The sequence below is a fragment of the Mus caroli genome, unplaced genomic scaffold, assembly GCF_978045245.1.
Source record: "Mus caroli unplaced genomic scaffold, Mus_caroli_1 scaffold_18, whole genome shotgun sequence".
NCBI classification, from domain to species: Eukaryota; Metazoa; Chordata; class Mammalia; order Rodentia; family Muridae; genus Mus; species Mus caroli.
This window is the reverse complement of record NW_028227273.1, coordinates 80,610,586-80,627,034: the sequence shown is the minus strand read 5'-3', so window position 1 is coordinate 80,627,034 and position 16,449 is coordinate 80,610,586. Positions and strand designations below refer to the sequence as shown.

The 16,449-nt window shown below is 43.0% G+C and overlaps 2 pseudogenes; both read left to right on the top strand.

Annotated features, from left to right (window-relative positions):
* Positions 1 to 4,564: 4,564 nt before the first annotated feature.
* LOC147000535 (S-adenosylmethionine decarboxylase proenzyme 1 pseudogene) lies at positions 4,565 to 5,567 on the top strand (annotated as a pseudogene).
* Positions 5,568 to 9,022: 3,455 nt separating this feature from the next.
* On the top strand, positions 9,023 to 11,296 carry LOC147000534 (DNA-binding protein SATB1 pseudogene; annotated as a pseudogene).
* Positions 11,297 to 16,449: the final 5,153 nt, after the last annotated feature.

Genomic DNA, 16,449 nt, shown 5'->3' with positions numbered 1-16,449 from the left:
CATGGAGAATAGTAGAGAGTCCTCTGTGGCCCTTGATGGCCTTGGTTGGGTTCATGCAGAAGATGGTGGGGCTGGGCAGGGTTCCTTTCTCCCTTTTCCTGCTGGCACAAGACCCTCCTCGATTCTGTGGAGGTGATGTTGTGTTCCACTCACCCATGATCATGAGGTGATCCGGAGGTCCTGTAGCATGGAGAGTACTTTGGAGCCCTTGACAGCCTCTGCTGGGTTCATGCAGAGGATGACAGGGCTGGTTTTATCAAACTTTAATTATATAGAACACACATTGTTATGTAGCTTATTCGAAAACAGGCTGATCTTCAATTAAGGCAGAAGAAAACTTAAAATGAGTTCTGCATAAATCTTTTCTGAACATAGTTAAAGGCTTTACATCTGAACATGGCAGGTTAATCCTGTTTGCAGATGGTGCTTACACTGTTATAATCAGGGTTTTTTTTTCCTGTTCCCCATCCTGACCACCTTGTTTTTGACACAAGGTAGAACAATGTTTTAAATTAATGGTATAAAAATACCCACAGCAATCTCATGTTGGAATCTTGCCAAATTCACTAGGTGAAATAGCTGTTTTCCTGGTCTTTCCCTGTAGAAGCCACTGACACCCTAAGAATTGCTTGAATATGATGCTGAGGCATGGGATGCTGACCTAGCACATTTGACATATACAAATACATTCTACTTTTAAACTTTAAAATAACAGCCCTGGGGCCTGGAGAGATACCTTGGTAGTTCAGGGAAGCCTGGGTTCAATTCGCAGCATTTATGTGGCAGTATGTAACTATCTGTCATTCCAGTTCCAAGAGATAGGATGCCCTCTCTGTTTTGAGGGCAGTGAAATGCATGTGATGCAGATATACATGTAGACAAAACAACCACACACATAGAAATGAAGACAGCAGTGATGGAGACTGAGCTTCCACTGCTCCTATCTCAAGCCATTTGTCTACTGGCTAAAACTACCTCTGTCTAGTGTTGCTCAGATGTGAATATACGTTTTGGTACTTTGTTTTTAGTGAGCATTAGAATGAACCTCTCTCGGTGCCCTGAGACAAGTGCCCTCTGACAGAGCAGGGCTCTTCTAAGCCCTGTGCCACTCAACATCCTGGGCACAAGCAGCGACTTTGGCAGCGCTGAGAAGGCCACTTCTATCCAAGCTGTAGCAAAGCTAAAGGAAGGCTTCGTGAATGCTTGCTTGCTGACACTGCCTCATCCCGAGAAGAGCAGAGTGCCAGGCCCCACAGCTGCTTCTGCTCATCCTTCCCCATCCTTCCCTGGTACTGTAGAGAAAGAAAGAAAAAACAGTTTTAAAACCTTGAAACCCCTCCAAAAAAAGGAAGTCACTTATGGTTCATGATACATACTACATAGGGAGAGATGCTGATGGGGATTGAACTATAGTAAGGAGAGACAGGTAAGGAATCCTAGGAGTGTGAACACTTCATGTTAGGGATCTTACAGTTAGGCCTTGAAGATGCTGGTCAGGTAAAAGGACCAAGACTGAGTGGCAGATCTCAGAAGAGAAATGACAGGAAATGCGGTACAAAACCTACGTAGAGATCAAGGTCCCTGGGATTCTCTTAAGAGCAGTGATAAGCCTGGGAAGGGCCGTTAACAGCAAAGACTTTCAACACACATTTTTAAAAGGTCTGTCTGGATTTTTGTGGAGCATGAAGGAGGTGGCAGGCAGAAATACTTGTGGAGTGCGTGGGAAACATCTGAGACTTAAGGAGCACAGAGAATGCACCCCAGCTCCAGGATAAGACACAGCATTGACAGAACTGCAGAGATGCCTGCAGGGATGGCCTGTGTTTTGCACTGGTCTCTGGAAGAGTCAGTGAACAGGCTCCAAATGAACAAAGTGGCAACTGTGGTTTCTGCCTTGTTTTGCTGCATGCCTGTGCATTTGAGGGAAGGGGGTCTGTCCTTACTCTGTCTTTCCAAACAGTGGGTGCTGGCAGGCCCAAACTCTCAAAGATATCAGCCACATATCTTGCAGTGAACCACACTGTGTCCACCATGGCCAACTACTGCACTCTAATGTCAAGGTGAGGAGCTCCCAATCATGTGCAATAGAAGATCAGTGTTCAGTTGTCAAGTGTGTGTGCCCTCATTTTTCAGAATACAGTAGGAAGCAGGGCCCTACTCTCTGATGTGCTCCTGTAAGGCAGACAGCATCTGAGCTCCTCCGGGATAACTCTGCCCAACACAGACTGCTAGTTTCTGCTTAATCCCTGCTTGATCCTGAGAGAAGATAAGCTCCATCATAAATGGTGGAAGAAGGTGCTGACGATCCTCAGCAACATGATATAGATGGATCAACTTGATACAGAGGTAACCCATGTTGAAAGGGCTGTGGCTGGCTCAGACTGTCTGCCAGCTCAATGAGGAACTGCTTGGAAGTAAAAAGGCTCAAAGGAAAACTGAATAGGGGGGTGTTGGGGATAAGATTCCACAGCTTGGTTAGAGTTACTGAGGAGTGGAGTGTCCCTCTGATTGACACAAACAATGTCCACGTTGGTGGCAGTAAGACAGGCCTTCAGGAGGTGATACACCCATTGAGGGTTCTATGCTCATGAGAGGACAAGATGAGAAAGCTTACTTGCTCATCCACTCCACCACATGAGGATGTCTAGCCAGTAGCAATTAGAGAAATGAGCCAGCCCTAGACATCAAACCTGCAGTGCCTTGATCTTGGACTCCCAAACTGAAAGAAACAAATGCTCTTTGTAGGTTAGAGAATCTCAGGTTTTTGGTTATAGCACCATAAGATGATTGTACAAATTGTATATCTGTAGATTTACTAAATTTAATACGTATGAATTCATGATGGGTAAATTGTACAACAGAGCTGTCAAGAAACAGCTGTTTGGTGTACCATGAATGAATTATTCCTTAAATATTTGTGATCACAAAGATAAATAATTTAGGATTCATCTTTGTTCTAGTATAGGATGACACAGGAAGTATCCACCTCCCTGGATGGGACAAAAATCAAAGGAAAGCCACCATCCTTTACATCTTTTGCAACTGCAGTAACTGACTCAACATAAACACCCACATGTTGGTCAATAAGTCTACAGGACAGTGGGAAACATTACCTCTGACAATCTCAGGTGCAGAATAGCATTTTCTTGTTCCAGTTCAACTATCTTTTCTTCTTTAACCCAAACTAAAAATCCAAAAGGAAAAATCCATCAATGCAGCACCTACCTGCACATACTGAAATACCATGAATTAACAGAGTGCAAGAAGGGATAGGAACCCTCTCAGCAAGGAGAAGGTCAACTGTCAACTGTCACCTGTCAGGTTGCTCAGTCTCCTTCACATACTACAGAGACAAACAAGCTGGCCTCAGCAAGGCCTGACCTGCTACCCTCCCACATCCCATGGCTCTAAGCCTCTGTCAATACCAGCCACAGTGGCTACCAGGGATGTAAGTCTTAGACTCCGGACTCTTTATCCTTTGGTCAGTAAGGTACCAGAGGGCCTAGATGGGAAAAAGAGTTTATAGAGAAAGCCATAGAAATGATGTGTGTGTGTGTGTGTGTGTGTGTGTGTGTGTGTGTGAGTGTGTGTGTGTGTGTGTGTGTGTGTGTATGTGTGTGCTTATATGCACGTGCGTGTGCCATGCATACATGCTAATAAGACATCTGTAGTCTTGGGTGTTCAAGGAGAGAAAGGATTTTATGTGAAGATGTAGGTGGAGAATGGAGGCTGGATGTTGGTAGAAAACTAAAACATGGTGTGATTTTATGAGCCAAAGAAGTGAACTGTATATTTAACACCCATAGACAACTGGGACAGGAACAGTGTCCCTGCTGGTGGCTCACAGTTCTAGCTGTGGATTCAGGGAATTCAGACCATTATGCTAATAATACAAGGTCAGAATAAAGATTCAATACCCTCCTGTGCTCTTGTCTCTTCAAAGAGGAAATTTTAAGTCCCTCCTTCTAGGGATCCCCTCATTCTCTCCTGCAGTAGATTCAGCCTTTCCTTTTATGGGTCTAGGCATTCCTGCAGGAGATTCAGACCCTCTTGAAGGGAATTCTGTCTCCAGATAGGGGTGCATCGTCCTGGTAGGTAATTAATTATCCAAATCTTCTCACAGAGAATCTGTGATCACCTAGAGACAGTACTTTGTGCACTTCTAAACTCTTATTAATAATTGTAACCCAGGCTTACACAGTATGGCCAGCAACATTAGCTAGCACTTACTCAACTCTCTCTAACGGGAAGGCAGCGGACTACAAGAGACTGAACTGTGTCTGCCTCTATTTCCAACAGACTCATATTCAACTTTCACTCATGAAAATAGCCGGGAAATTTTTATTAGTCCTTTAAAAAAAAGTTATAGCAAAAAAAAAAAAGAAAGAAAAGAAAGAAAGAAAGAAAGAAAGAAAGAAAGAAAGAAAGAAAGAAAGAAAGAAAAAAGTACCTGAACTTTAATAACACAGCTGGAAAAATCCACAGCAGTGGCAGGAGCAGCAGGAGAAGAGATTTAATTCAGTTGATTTTTTGTGGTTGTTGGTTGTTCACTAGTCTCACCGTGATGGAAGCTGCACATTTTTTCGAAGAGACTGAGAACTGGTGGAAGTCTGGTTTTCCAGACAGCAGTCAGAGGCAAGCCAGGGATCTGGGGACCTTCATACCATTCCAAGATCTGAGTGGGATATCCTTTTGAAGGATGAGCAGTGCTCAATCACAAGTGTGACAAAGACTGACAAGCAGGAAGCTTATGTACTCAGTGAAAGTAGCATGTTTGTCTCCAAGAGACGTTTCATTTTGAAGACATGGGGTACCACCCTCTTACTGAAAGCACTGGTTCCCCTGGTTCCACTTGCTAGGGATTGCAGTGGGTTTGACTCAATTCAAAGCTTCTTTTATTCTCGTAAGAATTTCATGAAGCCTTCTCACCAAGGGTACCCACGCCGGAATTTCCAGGAAGAAACCGAGTTTCTTAATGCAATTTCCTCAAATGGAGCAGCATATTGTATGGGACGCATGGATTCTGACTGCTGGAACTTGTATACTTTGGATTTCCCAGAGAGCCTAGTAATCTGTCAGCCAGATCAAACTCTGGAAATTCTGATGAGTGAGCTTGACCCAACAGTTATGGTCCAGTTCTACATGAAAGATGGTGGTACTGCAAAGGATGTCACTCATAAGAGTGGAATTCGGGACCTGATACCAGGTTCTGTCATTGATGTCACACTGGTCAATCCTTGTGGCTACTCAATGAATGGAATGAAATCGGATGTTCCATATTGGACTATTCACATCACTCCAGAACCAGGATTTTCTTATGTTAGCTTTGAACAAACCTAAGTCAGACCTCCTATGATGACCTGATCAGGAAAGTTGTGGAAGTCTTCAAGCCAGGAAAATTTGTGACCACCTTGTTTGTTACTCAGAGTTTTAAATGTCGCACAGTGCTTTCTTCACCCCAGAAGACTGACAGCTTTAATCATCTTGATTGCCAGAGTGCTATGTTCAACAATTACAATTTTGTTTTTACCAGTTTTGCTAAGAAACAGCAACAACAGCAAAGTTGATTAGGAAAAACGAAGAAGAAAAAACACAAAAAGAGAAGCCACACAGGAGGTGGGGGCTGCTTTCTAGATGCTGATCCTGGGGGCCATGCTGACCATGACCACCACTGCGTAGTTGCAGAAAGCCCTAGGTGTAATGATAGTGTAGTCATTTTGAAGTGTATGCATTATCATATCAAGGTTTAGGTATCTGGCATGAATGCTCTCTTCTGGGTTTAGGTGTTCTATGCCACTCTTGCTGTGGAACTGAAGTGCATGTAGAAAAGACCTCGACTGTATGAATCTTTACGACACTTGTGAAAATGATACAATTTGGTTTATGCACACTGTAATATTTCTGCAGGCATCATCCAAAATTCCCCACAGACAAGGCTTTCATCCCCATTAGATGTGGCCTCAGCTGACATCTGCGACTGTTCTATTAAATTGCTGCCAGAGTTTTTACATCCAGTTACCTCCACTTTCTAGGGCATATTCTCTACTAATGTTACTCAAAACCAATTTGTACTTCATACAGGTGTTTTATGCAACAGTAACTAAAGTTTTCCTTCCACAAGTTGAGTCTTTGTAAGAAAATTACTCCAGTTGCTTGTTTTATGCTCTGCTGTTTTAATAGTTTCTCCTGCATTTAGAGTCCTATGGTTCTTCCACCACCTTTGATGAAGCAATACACTGTTACACTGTGGGCTTATATCATAATCTTACACCCCAGATGAGAGGTTGGAGATGGTCCCTTGCTTAATTTTTTTTTCTACGACATACGAACGTGGTCTCTTTATTGGCATGATCTTCTGTGGAAGATAAATGACAAAACTAACTGTATCAAATGAAAAGAACTCAGTCTCCAGGGCGATGAGCCAGGAGAACCCATTAAAGACAACTCCATGGAAATGATAGGCTGTGCAGTGCACCTTAATTAGCGTTAATGGAGTGCCTACCATGCCCTCACTAACTTAGTAAGTGATAGGAATCTCTACTATGTCAAAGCAGAAATGTAGTCCTAAGCATTCTGACCTCAGTAAGTGCTGCCGTTGCCACCAGGTTTTACTAAAGGAGATTTTGATTCGAAGGAGAATCTGGTTTCCACTTGTCCTGCCATCGGCTGGTCTCTGGTCTTCCTTTCACCATGGCCTTCAGATGATCAGATGAATGACTGACCAGAGGGAGGAGGCCTCTCCAGGTTACTCAGCCAGATAGTGAATGTATGAATGGATGGAAGGGCACAATATTCTGAATCTATTTAATGGCACTAGAAATAATGGCCATTGAAGAGTTGGCATGTTGGTGGGACTTAAACAGAAAAGAGCAAACTGGACTAAACTCCCTATTTATTGCCCTCCTGTTTTCCTGGTAGTTTCTGTACTGACACAGTGATGTTTTGTTCCTTCTGTATATATAACAAAACACTTTTTTATCGTTTCAAAACAGAATCTACTTGGTTTGAGATCAAGTGGTTGGAACACTGTCTGGACTCTTTCTACACAGTGTTGATTGAAGGCGTCTATATGGAAGCTTTCGGTCAGCTTAATCTGTCCAATTCTGTAATGAGCACAGCACCTATTTTGAATTGCTATTTGGAGGGCCAGTGCTTATTTAACTGGATTTCGTAACCCAGTAGATTTTGGCTTGAGGTCTGATTTCCCCATTTTAAATTAAGAATCCTAATGTTGAGAATTGCATAGGTTTGTGTGGAACAAAGCCTAGAACAACTGTAGGTAAACTATTGATCTCTTCTAATTACAGGTAGGGAAGTTTTGGTGCCATAATTTCTCTTTGTTGGTGTTGGACTTTTAATCAGCTGAAATGTATTTCTGTGCGACAATGTTTGCTTAATTGTCTAGTAAAATAATAATAAAATCAATAAAAGTTTGCTTAATTGTCTAGTAAAATAATAATAATAATAATAATAATAATAATAATAATAAATAATGGTAACCCAACACCTAGGAGTTACAAAGAGCTAATTGCTAAATGTATTTAGTTCATTATGAAAATCTCTGTAATATTTTAATGAAATTTACTTAATTTCTAGGTTTTAAACAATAATAGCAGTTTTATTATAAGTGTAGGATGTGTTTTGTCAAATTACAAAATAATTTTCATCCTTTTTGAAAGATGGTGGTCTACCTGGAATTTCCCCCCTAATTTTATCTTTGTTTATTGTTAGGATACAGAAAGGCTTTATTTCTGCTGACAGAGCTTGTATTCATTGGTCTTGTATAACTCACTCTATCGTGCAAAGATTTTAGCAGATTCTTTAGGGTCCTTTCTACTTATAATATGGTTCCAACTTCAAGTAGACGGCATTGTTCAATTTTCTTCCCAAAATAACTGGGCTATACCACTAGAACAATGCTGTACAGCAGTGCAGGAAAGACCTGGGTTGCAAGCATGTCCGAAGTCTGGTACAATTAGAATGTGGCTCTGTGAGAAAGTTCTGTCTGTCCTGTTTGCTCTGACTCTAAAAGTCTCTTTCCAGTGCCTACGCTTGGCTATGGTGTAACCTGATTCATATGGTGAAGTATTAAGTTCAGGCCTCTCAGCAGGTGACACTTGAAGACAGTGCCCTCAAGGTAATCAATTCAAGGAAGACTTAAGTGTGGGTTCTCTTTTAATGTCATTGGTGTCCTTCTGAAGGGAACCCTGGAGACATAAGACACGTGAAGTTGTACTACAGAGCAATAGTGAAAATAATGGCATGGTACTGGTACAGTGACAGGCAGGTAGATCAATGGAAGAGAACTGAAGACCCAGAAATGAATCCACAGATCTAAAGTCACTTGATCTTTGACAAAGGAGCTAAAATCATCCAGTGGAAAAAGACTGCATTTTTAACAAATGGTGCTCATTCAACTGGTGGTCAGCATGTAGAAAAATGCAAATGGACCCATTCTTATTTCCTTCTAAAGTCCAAGTGGACCTCCACATAAAACCAGATACACTGAAACTTATAGAGGACAAAGTGGGGAAGAACCTGGAACACATGGACACAGGGGAGAAATTCCTGGCCAGAACACCGAAGGCTTATGCTATAGAATCAAGAATCGACAAATGGGACCTCATAAAATTGCAGAGTGTCTGTAAATGACACTCTCAATAGGATAAAAAGGCAACCAATATATTGGGAAAAGATCTTTACCAACCCTACATCTGATAGAGGGCTAATATCCAATATATACAGAGAACTCAAGAAGTTAGACTGCAGAGCACCAAATAACCCTATTAAAATTGGGTACAGAGCTAAACAAAGACTTTTCAACTGATGAAAACTGAATGGCTAAGAAGCACTTAGCTTCTTAGAGGCAGGGAGGTGGCAGCAGCTGCAGCCACCTCCAGGGAAGTCTGTAGCCCAGCGAGCCCATTCAGGGAGCTGATCTGGCCTAGGCCTGCACTGCTGCCTGCACTGGCCCGCTTCCATGCCTGATTCTGGCAGGTGAGCTGTAAGACAATGACTGAGTATGGATCATTTGAAAGAGGCAACTCAGGGGAAAGAACATTCAGAAATGTCTAACAATGGGAGTGATCCGAAGGGTCCACCCACCAAGATTGCCCGCCTGGAGCAGAACCGGAGCCCACTAGGAAGAGGAAGGCTTGGAAGCACAGGTGGAAAGATGTAGAGAGTGCCTTTAAAATACTTGGGCCATCTCATGAAAACCAACCTTACGAAAGGAACCAGGTTACCAGTTTTCTGCACGCTGCAACATTATGAAAACACCATTGAGTATGATTGCAAGGAGGAGCACGCAGAATTTGTGTTGGTGAGAAAGGATATGCTTTTCAACCAGCTGATAGAGATGGCCTTGCTGTCTGTCTCTAGGCTACTCACACAGCTCTGCTGCCCAAGCCAAAGGGCTCATTCAGGCTGGGAAGTGGAATCAAGTTCCAGTGTCATATGTGACAGATACCCCTGATGCCCCTGGTGGCAGACTTGCTTCAAGATGTATATCATGTGGTCACCCTCAAAATCCAGGTACACAGTTGCCCTAAACTAGAAGACTTGCCTCCTGAACAATGGTCACACACCACAGTAGAGAATGCTCTAAAGGACTTACTGAAAGCTATGAACCAGAGTGCTTTGGCCAAGGAGTGCCCCCTTTGACAGAGCATGATCTCCATGGTGAACAGCACGTACTATGCAAATGTCTCAGCAGCAAAATGTCAAGCATTTGGAAGGTGGGACAAACATTTCAAGAAGACAAAGGATATGATGGCTGAGATGGATCTATCCCAGAAAGGTGCCAACCACGTCAATTTTGGCCAGCAGCCTGTCCTGGGAAACACAGCTGAGCAGGCTCCATTCTCTGCGCAGCTCTCCCACGGCACTCAGTCCTCTGTCTGGACCCCTCTTCTGGATGTGTACCCTGGGCTTGTGTCAATACTGATCAGTCCTCAGCTGGTCAACCAACAGCTGGTGATGGCTCAGTTGCTGCATCAGCTGTGTGCAGTGAACAGACTCTTAGCCCAGCAGTCAGTCCTTAATCCAGCAGTACTTTAAACACCCTCCCCCTGTCAGTAGGTCTATAAACAAGCCTTTGGAGCAGCAAGTTTCCATGAACACAGAGGTCTCTTCTGGAATCTACCAGTGGGTGCGGGATGAACTGAAATGAGCGGGAATCTCACAGGCAGTATTTGCACACGTGGCTTTTAATCGAACTCAGGGATTGCTTTCTGAAATCCTCTGAAAGGAAGAAGACCCCAAGACTGCATCCCAGTCTCTGATGGTAAAACTTCGGGCTATGCAGAATTGCTGGAAGGCGAAAGAGACTGGATATACCAGGATGAGAGGGAACGGAGCTTGAACGCAGCCTCAGCCATGGGTATTTCCACGCTGCTGTGCACACCACCCAGCCGCCCTCCCCAGTTGAAAACAGCTACCTTTGCCACTGAGAGAAATGGGAAGCCAGAGAACAATACTATGAACATTAATGTGTCCATTTATGACGAGATTCAGCAGGAAATGAAGCATGCTAAAGTGTTCCAAGCACTGTGTGCAAAGGTTGCCGCCACAAAAAGCCAGGGATGGCTGTGTGAGCTGTTGCACTGGAGAGAAGACCCTTCTCCAGAAAACAGGACCCTGTGGGAGAACCTGTAAATGATCCGAAGATTCCTCAGTCTGCCCCAGCCTGAGCGTGAAGCCATCTATGAGCAGGAGAGCAATGCTGTGCATCACCATGGCGACAGACCTCCGCACATCATCCATGTTCCAGCAGAACAGATTCAGCAGCAGCAGCAGCAGCAGCAGCAGCAGCAGCAGCAGCCACCTCATCCACAGCCACAGCCACAGCCCCAGGCAGGCCCCAGGCTCCCCCCACAGCAGCCCAACGTGGCCTCCTCCGCACAGTACGATGAGGAAAACGAGCAGAAGACAAGGCCACGAACCAAAATTTCCGTGGAAGCCCTGAGGATCCTTCAGAGTTTCATCCAAGATGTGGGCCGGTATCCAGATGAAGAGGCCATCCAGACTCTGTCTGCACAGCTGGACCTCCCAAAGTACACCATCATCAAGTTCTTTAAGAAACAGCAGTACTACATTAAGCACCACAGCATGCTGAAGCACAACTCCGGCTTGGAGGTGGATGTGGCCCAGTACAAAGATGAGGAGTTGCTTAAGGATTTTGAAGAGAGCGTCCAGGATTAAAAAAAAAAATGCCAATGCTCTTTTCTCAGTGTAACTAGAGGAAGAGCTGTTGGTGGAAGGGAGCACAAACATTAATGCCTACTTGAAAGACTGAGAGAACAGTATTATTTTCAGCCGCACCACTGGTATTTCCTAACAACATGAGAAGTCCACCTTGTGTTCACTCAGACAAACCTTCATTGTTTATTGTTTGGCCAATGAATCTTCGGAAACTTGCACAAACAGGAAGGAAGTTGGAAGGACAGGACAGCCAGCACTCAAGATTTTACTGTGTTTTACAAAACTGCTTGGCAGTGCCAGGTGAAGCATCAAGGATTGTTTGGTAGAATTTGTGTTCAAGGACTGCACCCAGGTGCTGTACCCAGTCACCATGATACCAGAAATCAGTTTTCCTTTTGATTATTATTATTCTGGAGCCTCAAATAAGCATTATAACTTCTGTGATTATGATTGCCTTTTCTTTAATGATTCTTCTGTAACACTCCACACTAGTCTTGGAAACTGGCCCTTATTTTAAAGAGAAAAAGGAAGAGAGAGAGAGAAAGAGAGAGAGAGAGAGAGTTACTCGATTGTATGTTAAGAAGGAAGTATAGACTGTGGAATGCAGTTTAAAGATGAGATATGCCAACAAATGCCTTGTATTGTATGGCACTGCCGTAATTAAAATTTGTTTTTTATTTTGGAAATAAAAGTTCACTGTAATTTTTTTCATCCTCATTGTTACATGATATTTTTTTAAGGAAAGAAAATGTGAAACACAATTTAGTCCTTGTTATTTATTTGTAGCTCCTGCAGCATCATGTCATAATTAAGTTTTTTGGAGATTTCTGTTAAATGTAATTTTGCTTTCCCATCCTGATTTCCTTTCAATTTATAACTGTATTTTGATGGGCAGTAAAACAACGTGTCCTAAAAGTTTTAAATAGAGAAAATGTGCTTTACACAGTTGCCTATACAAAGTCTATATTATCCAAGCAATTCACTCTAGAAGCTTCGGTCTCATTGTTGTATGCAATTTTTACTATCATGCAAATAAGCGTAGGTAAATAAAACTACTAGATCACCTTAGAAAATTATGCAATTAATGTGAAAATAATTGATGTTTGCAATGTGTCTTCCTTTGGGTTACAATCAATTTTAAAGCGACATCTGTATAAAGTTTCTGTATAAAGGTGTATTTCTTTTTTATGAGTTTATGGCTATGAAAACACCAGCTATTTTGTTACATCTGCTGTTTTTATAAGTGTATCACAGTTTTTTTTATGCAGAAATGTGCTGATTAGGAGTGGTTATTGACTGTAACTACATGATTAAAGTTGTTTGTATGGTTAAACAAAAAAGAAAAGAAATGTTCAACATCCTTAGTCATCGAAATGCAAATCAAAACAGCCCTGAAATTCCACCTCACACCAGTCAGAATGGCTAAAATCAAAAACAGGTGAGAGCAGGTCCTGGCGAGGAAGAGGAGAAAGAGAAACATTCTTCCATTGCTAGTGGGATTGCAAGCTGGTACAACCACTCTAGAAATCAGTCTGGTGTTTCCTCAGAAAACTGGACATAGTAATACCTGAGAATCCAGCTATACCCAAAAGATGCTCCAACATGTAATAAGGACACATGTTCTGCTATGTTCATAGCAGCCTTATTTATAAAGTCAGGAGCCAGAAAGAACCCAGATGTCCTTCAACTTAGGACTGGATACGGAAAATGAAGTACTTCTCAGTTATTAAAAACGATGAATTAATGAAATTCTTAGGTAACTGGATAGAACTAAAAATCATCCTGAGTGAGGTAAACAAATCGCAAAAGAACACCCATGGTATGCACTCATTCATAAGTGGATATTAGCCCAAAACTTTCAATTAAGTAGGATACAATTCACAGATCACATGAAGCTCAAAAAGAAGGAAGACCAAAGTGTGGGTGTTTCAGTCCTTCTTAGAAGGAGAACAAAATACTCACAGGAGCAAATATGGAGATAAAGTGTTGAGCAAAGATTGAAGGAAAGGCCACCCAGAGACTGTCCCACCTGGGGATTCATCCCATATACAGTTACCAACCCCAGACACTATTGTGGATGCCAAGAAGAGTATGCTGAAATGAGCCTGATATGGCTATCTTCTGAGAGGCCCTGCCAGAGCCTTACAAATACAGAGGAGGAAGCTCGCAGCCAACCATTGAACTGAGCTCTGGTGTCGCTGATGAAGGAAATGGAGAAGGGACTGAAGGAGTTGAAGGGGTTTACAACCCCATAGCAAAAACAACAATATGAACCAACCAGATCACCCCTGCACCCTGAACTCCCAGGGACTAAGCCATCAACAAAGGAGTACGCATAGTTCCAGCTGCATATGTAGCAGAGGATGGCCTTGACAGGTATCAATGGGAGGAGAGGTCCTTGGTCCTATGAAGGCTTGATAGATGCCCCAGTGTACGGGAATCAAAGGAGGGGAGGTGGGAGTGGGTGGGTAGTACCACCAGCTTCAGTTGGGCCCTACTCAATCTTTGAGACAACTCGGGATTCCGGACAGGTGGGCAAAGAGTTGGCAAGAAATGACAAACAAATTTGGGACACAAGAGAGTGTAGTGTATCTGAATGTAATTTGTCCAATCGAGCATCAAACCTTTTATACAGAAGAAACTTGGGAAGTTAGATGACACATGGGCAAGGTACAATGAGATTAACGGATGCTTAATGACTCTAACACAAAACAGAGGAATGCAAACACAAAGACTGGCAGGAACTGGGCAATAAAACAACTGAGAAGAAGTCAGCTCTATCTAAGGACAGCCACATTCTTAGAAGCCAGGTGTGAGGTCTTTACATTCCCTGGGCAAGGGCTTTCAAGCCCAAATAATGGTTCTTATTAGGGAGTTGTGCTCTAACTAACCTTCTCATTAATAATGCAATACACTAAAACCACTTCCCGATCTATTTCCTAAACCATTGTAAATTTCTGTATATGGGAGCAACTTGGTTTTTATTCTAAGTGGTAGTGTAGGGGGACTTTCTACTAATAAGTAATGTAGTCTGCCATCATAACAATAATAAGAATTCTAAACTTACTTTGCTAAGCTTGCCCTGAGCTTTCTAACTCTATATAGTAGATAGTAATCCCCGATTTCTTTCACTATCTCTCTTACAATACTTGAGGCAATTCTGAAGGTCATTGAAGAGGCAACATTCTTTCTCCTGTTTGGTTTGGTTTTTTTGAGTCAGGGTTTCTCTGTATAACCCTGGCTGTCTTGGAACATGTAGACCAGGCTGGCCTTGAACTCAGAAATCCACCTGCCTCTGCATCCCACCGCCCAGCTAATAGGCAACATTCCTACTGAATTCCAAGCCCAGGGTTGGCTCAAGGACTACCTAGGGCATTGGTGAAGGCCAGGAAGCAAAGTTCAATTTTGGCTAGGTATTTGGCAAGTCATTGCCAAATAAAACAATACTGAAAGAAAGCATATAGATCCATTTGCAAGGACCAGTTTGGAGCATTCGTTATATGGGATGCCACAGTTCCAGGAGAATAAGTTTCCAAGAACTTTTCGGCTCAGGACTGCATCCAGGTTTCTAGTCCTGTCCTGCCAGTCACTATTGCGGTGGATGTAGCAGGGAAGGTAGAGGAACAGCCTCATAGAAACAGGGGAAAGGAGGGTGTGATAACAGTGTTTCCAGTGGGTAGGGAAACCTGGATAGGGGTTAACATTTTAAATGTAAATGAAGAAAATATACAATAATAAAAAAAGATGACTTCTGTAGTGTCCCCATAACTGTTACAGTAGACTTCAGGTGTTGGCCATTAGCCTGTGTGGCCTAAGCTCACATTCCCTCAGTGTCTATGTTGCTTCCAGTTTGCCACCAAGCCCTGGCTGGTCACATATCAGTTTCCAGAGAGACCTGTGTCTTCTAAGCCCTTGCTCTCCCCTGTTCAACAGGACCTTCTTACTACTGCAGTCCAAGCATGTACATTCTATCTTGTGGTGATGGAGGGGAGCCTGATTTTAGATCATGTAAGGTTGAGAATCTCTGCTCAGCAGCCACTGCCATTCATGGTATTTATATTTTTGTTCACTTTATTGATCTATTTGTTGTGCAGTGTAGTCTAAGAAGGAAACAACAAGGATTATGTAAACACTGGGTATTAACAGCTGTACTAAATATGCTCCGTATGCAGTATGCAGATATTCAGCAGAGCTGAGAGAGGTGCCAAGTCAGGAGACCCTGATATGTGGAAGGAGCAGATGAGAGGTCAGAGATACACCAAGCAGAAGGGGGAGGAAGGAGCCATAAGGGCAGTTAGGAGAAAACAGGTCAACTGCCCTAAGATCCTAAAAACAAAGCAGACCGATTTGGTCTCCATCCTGAGGGAGCTCAAGCTAAGACAAAACACAGTGCCAACAAGCCAACCCCAGGTCTCCTAGGTTCCCACATTCCTCAGAGCAGAGAGGGGTGGTTTCAATCTCCTTTGGCTCTCGTCACCCTCATCAGCATTTGATGCTGAAGCTGCCATAACCTGTTCTGAAAAGCCCTTGAGTCGCCTAAGGTTCCCTGGCATTTCCTTGCCTTCTCCCAATGATTAAAGGATATGGCTAAGTCCTGGAAGATATCTTTCACAGGCTCATACGCATTTGCTATGCCCACCAACAGATGCTTTTGCCAGGCTAGCTTACTGGCTCACAGAACTTTAGACTTTGCTCCTAACTTCTCAAGAAAAATGGTGTCCCCTTAGTGCCTGTAGAACACAAATCACCTTACTGTGGCATTGAATACTCACTCAGCTCATCTGGAGGATTCTCTTTCCCTATCTCAGTTAGGATCCTGCCTCCTGATCTTCCCCATGATGGAGAACCTTCCCCTACACCTCAACCACCTCTAGAGAGCCTACTGTACCAATAATGTCTTGTAGGGTGCTTCAATCAACCCTCACAACTCCTGTGTTAATTTCTCACACCATTAATGGTTATGAGCAACCGTGGGCTACTTCTGACTTTCTGTTCTCCAACCTGCCCTGTATGCGATTTCCTGGGATCACAGGGTGAGTGGGGGCAGTAAGCTGTATACTGCTTAAAAAGTCATGGCAATCTGAAGACTGTCATTTAGTTCCCAGTTCTGTGAATAAAAAGGTAGAAATACTTTGTATAGGAACACAATCACTTGAAACTAGGAGTATTTCTTCTGCCAATCCACATTTTGCTTAATTGTATCATAAATTCATAGGTATATGTGTGTCTGAAATCACTTTATTACCT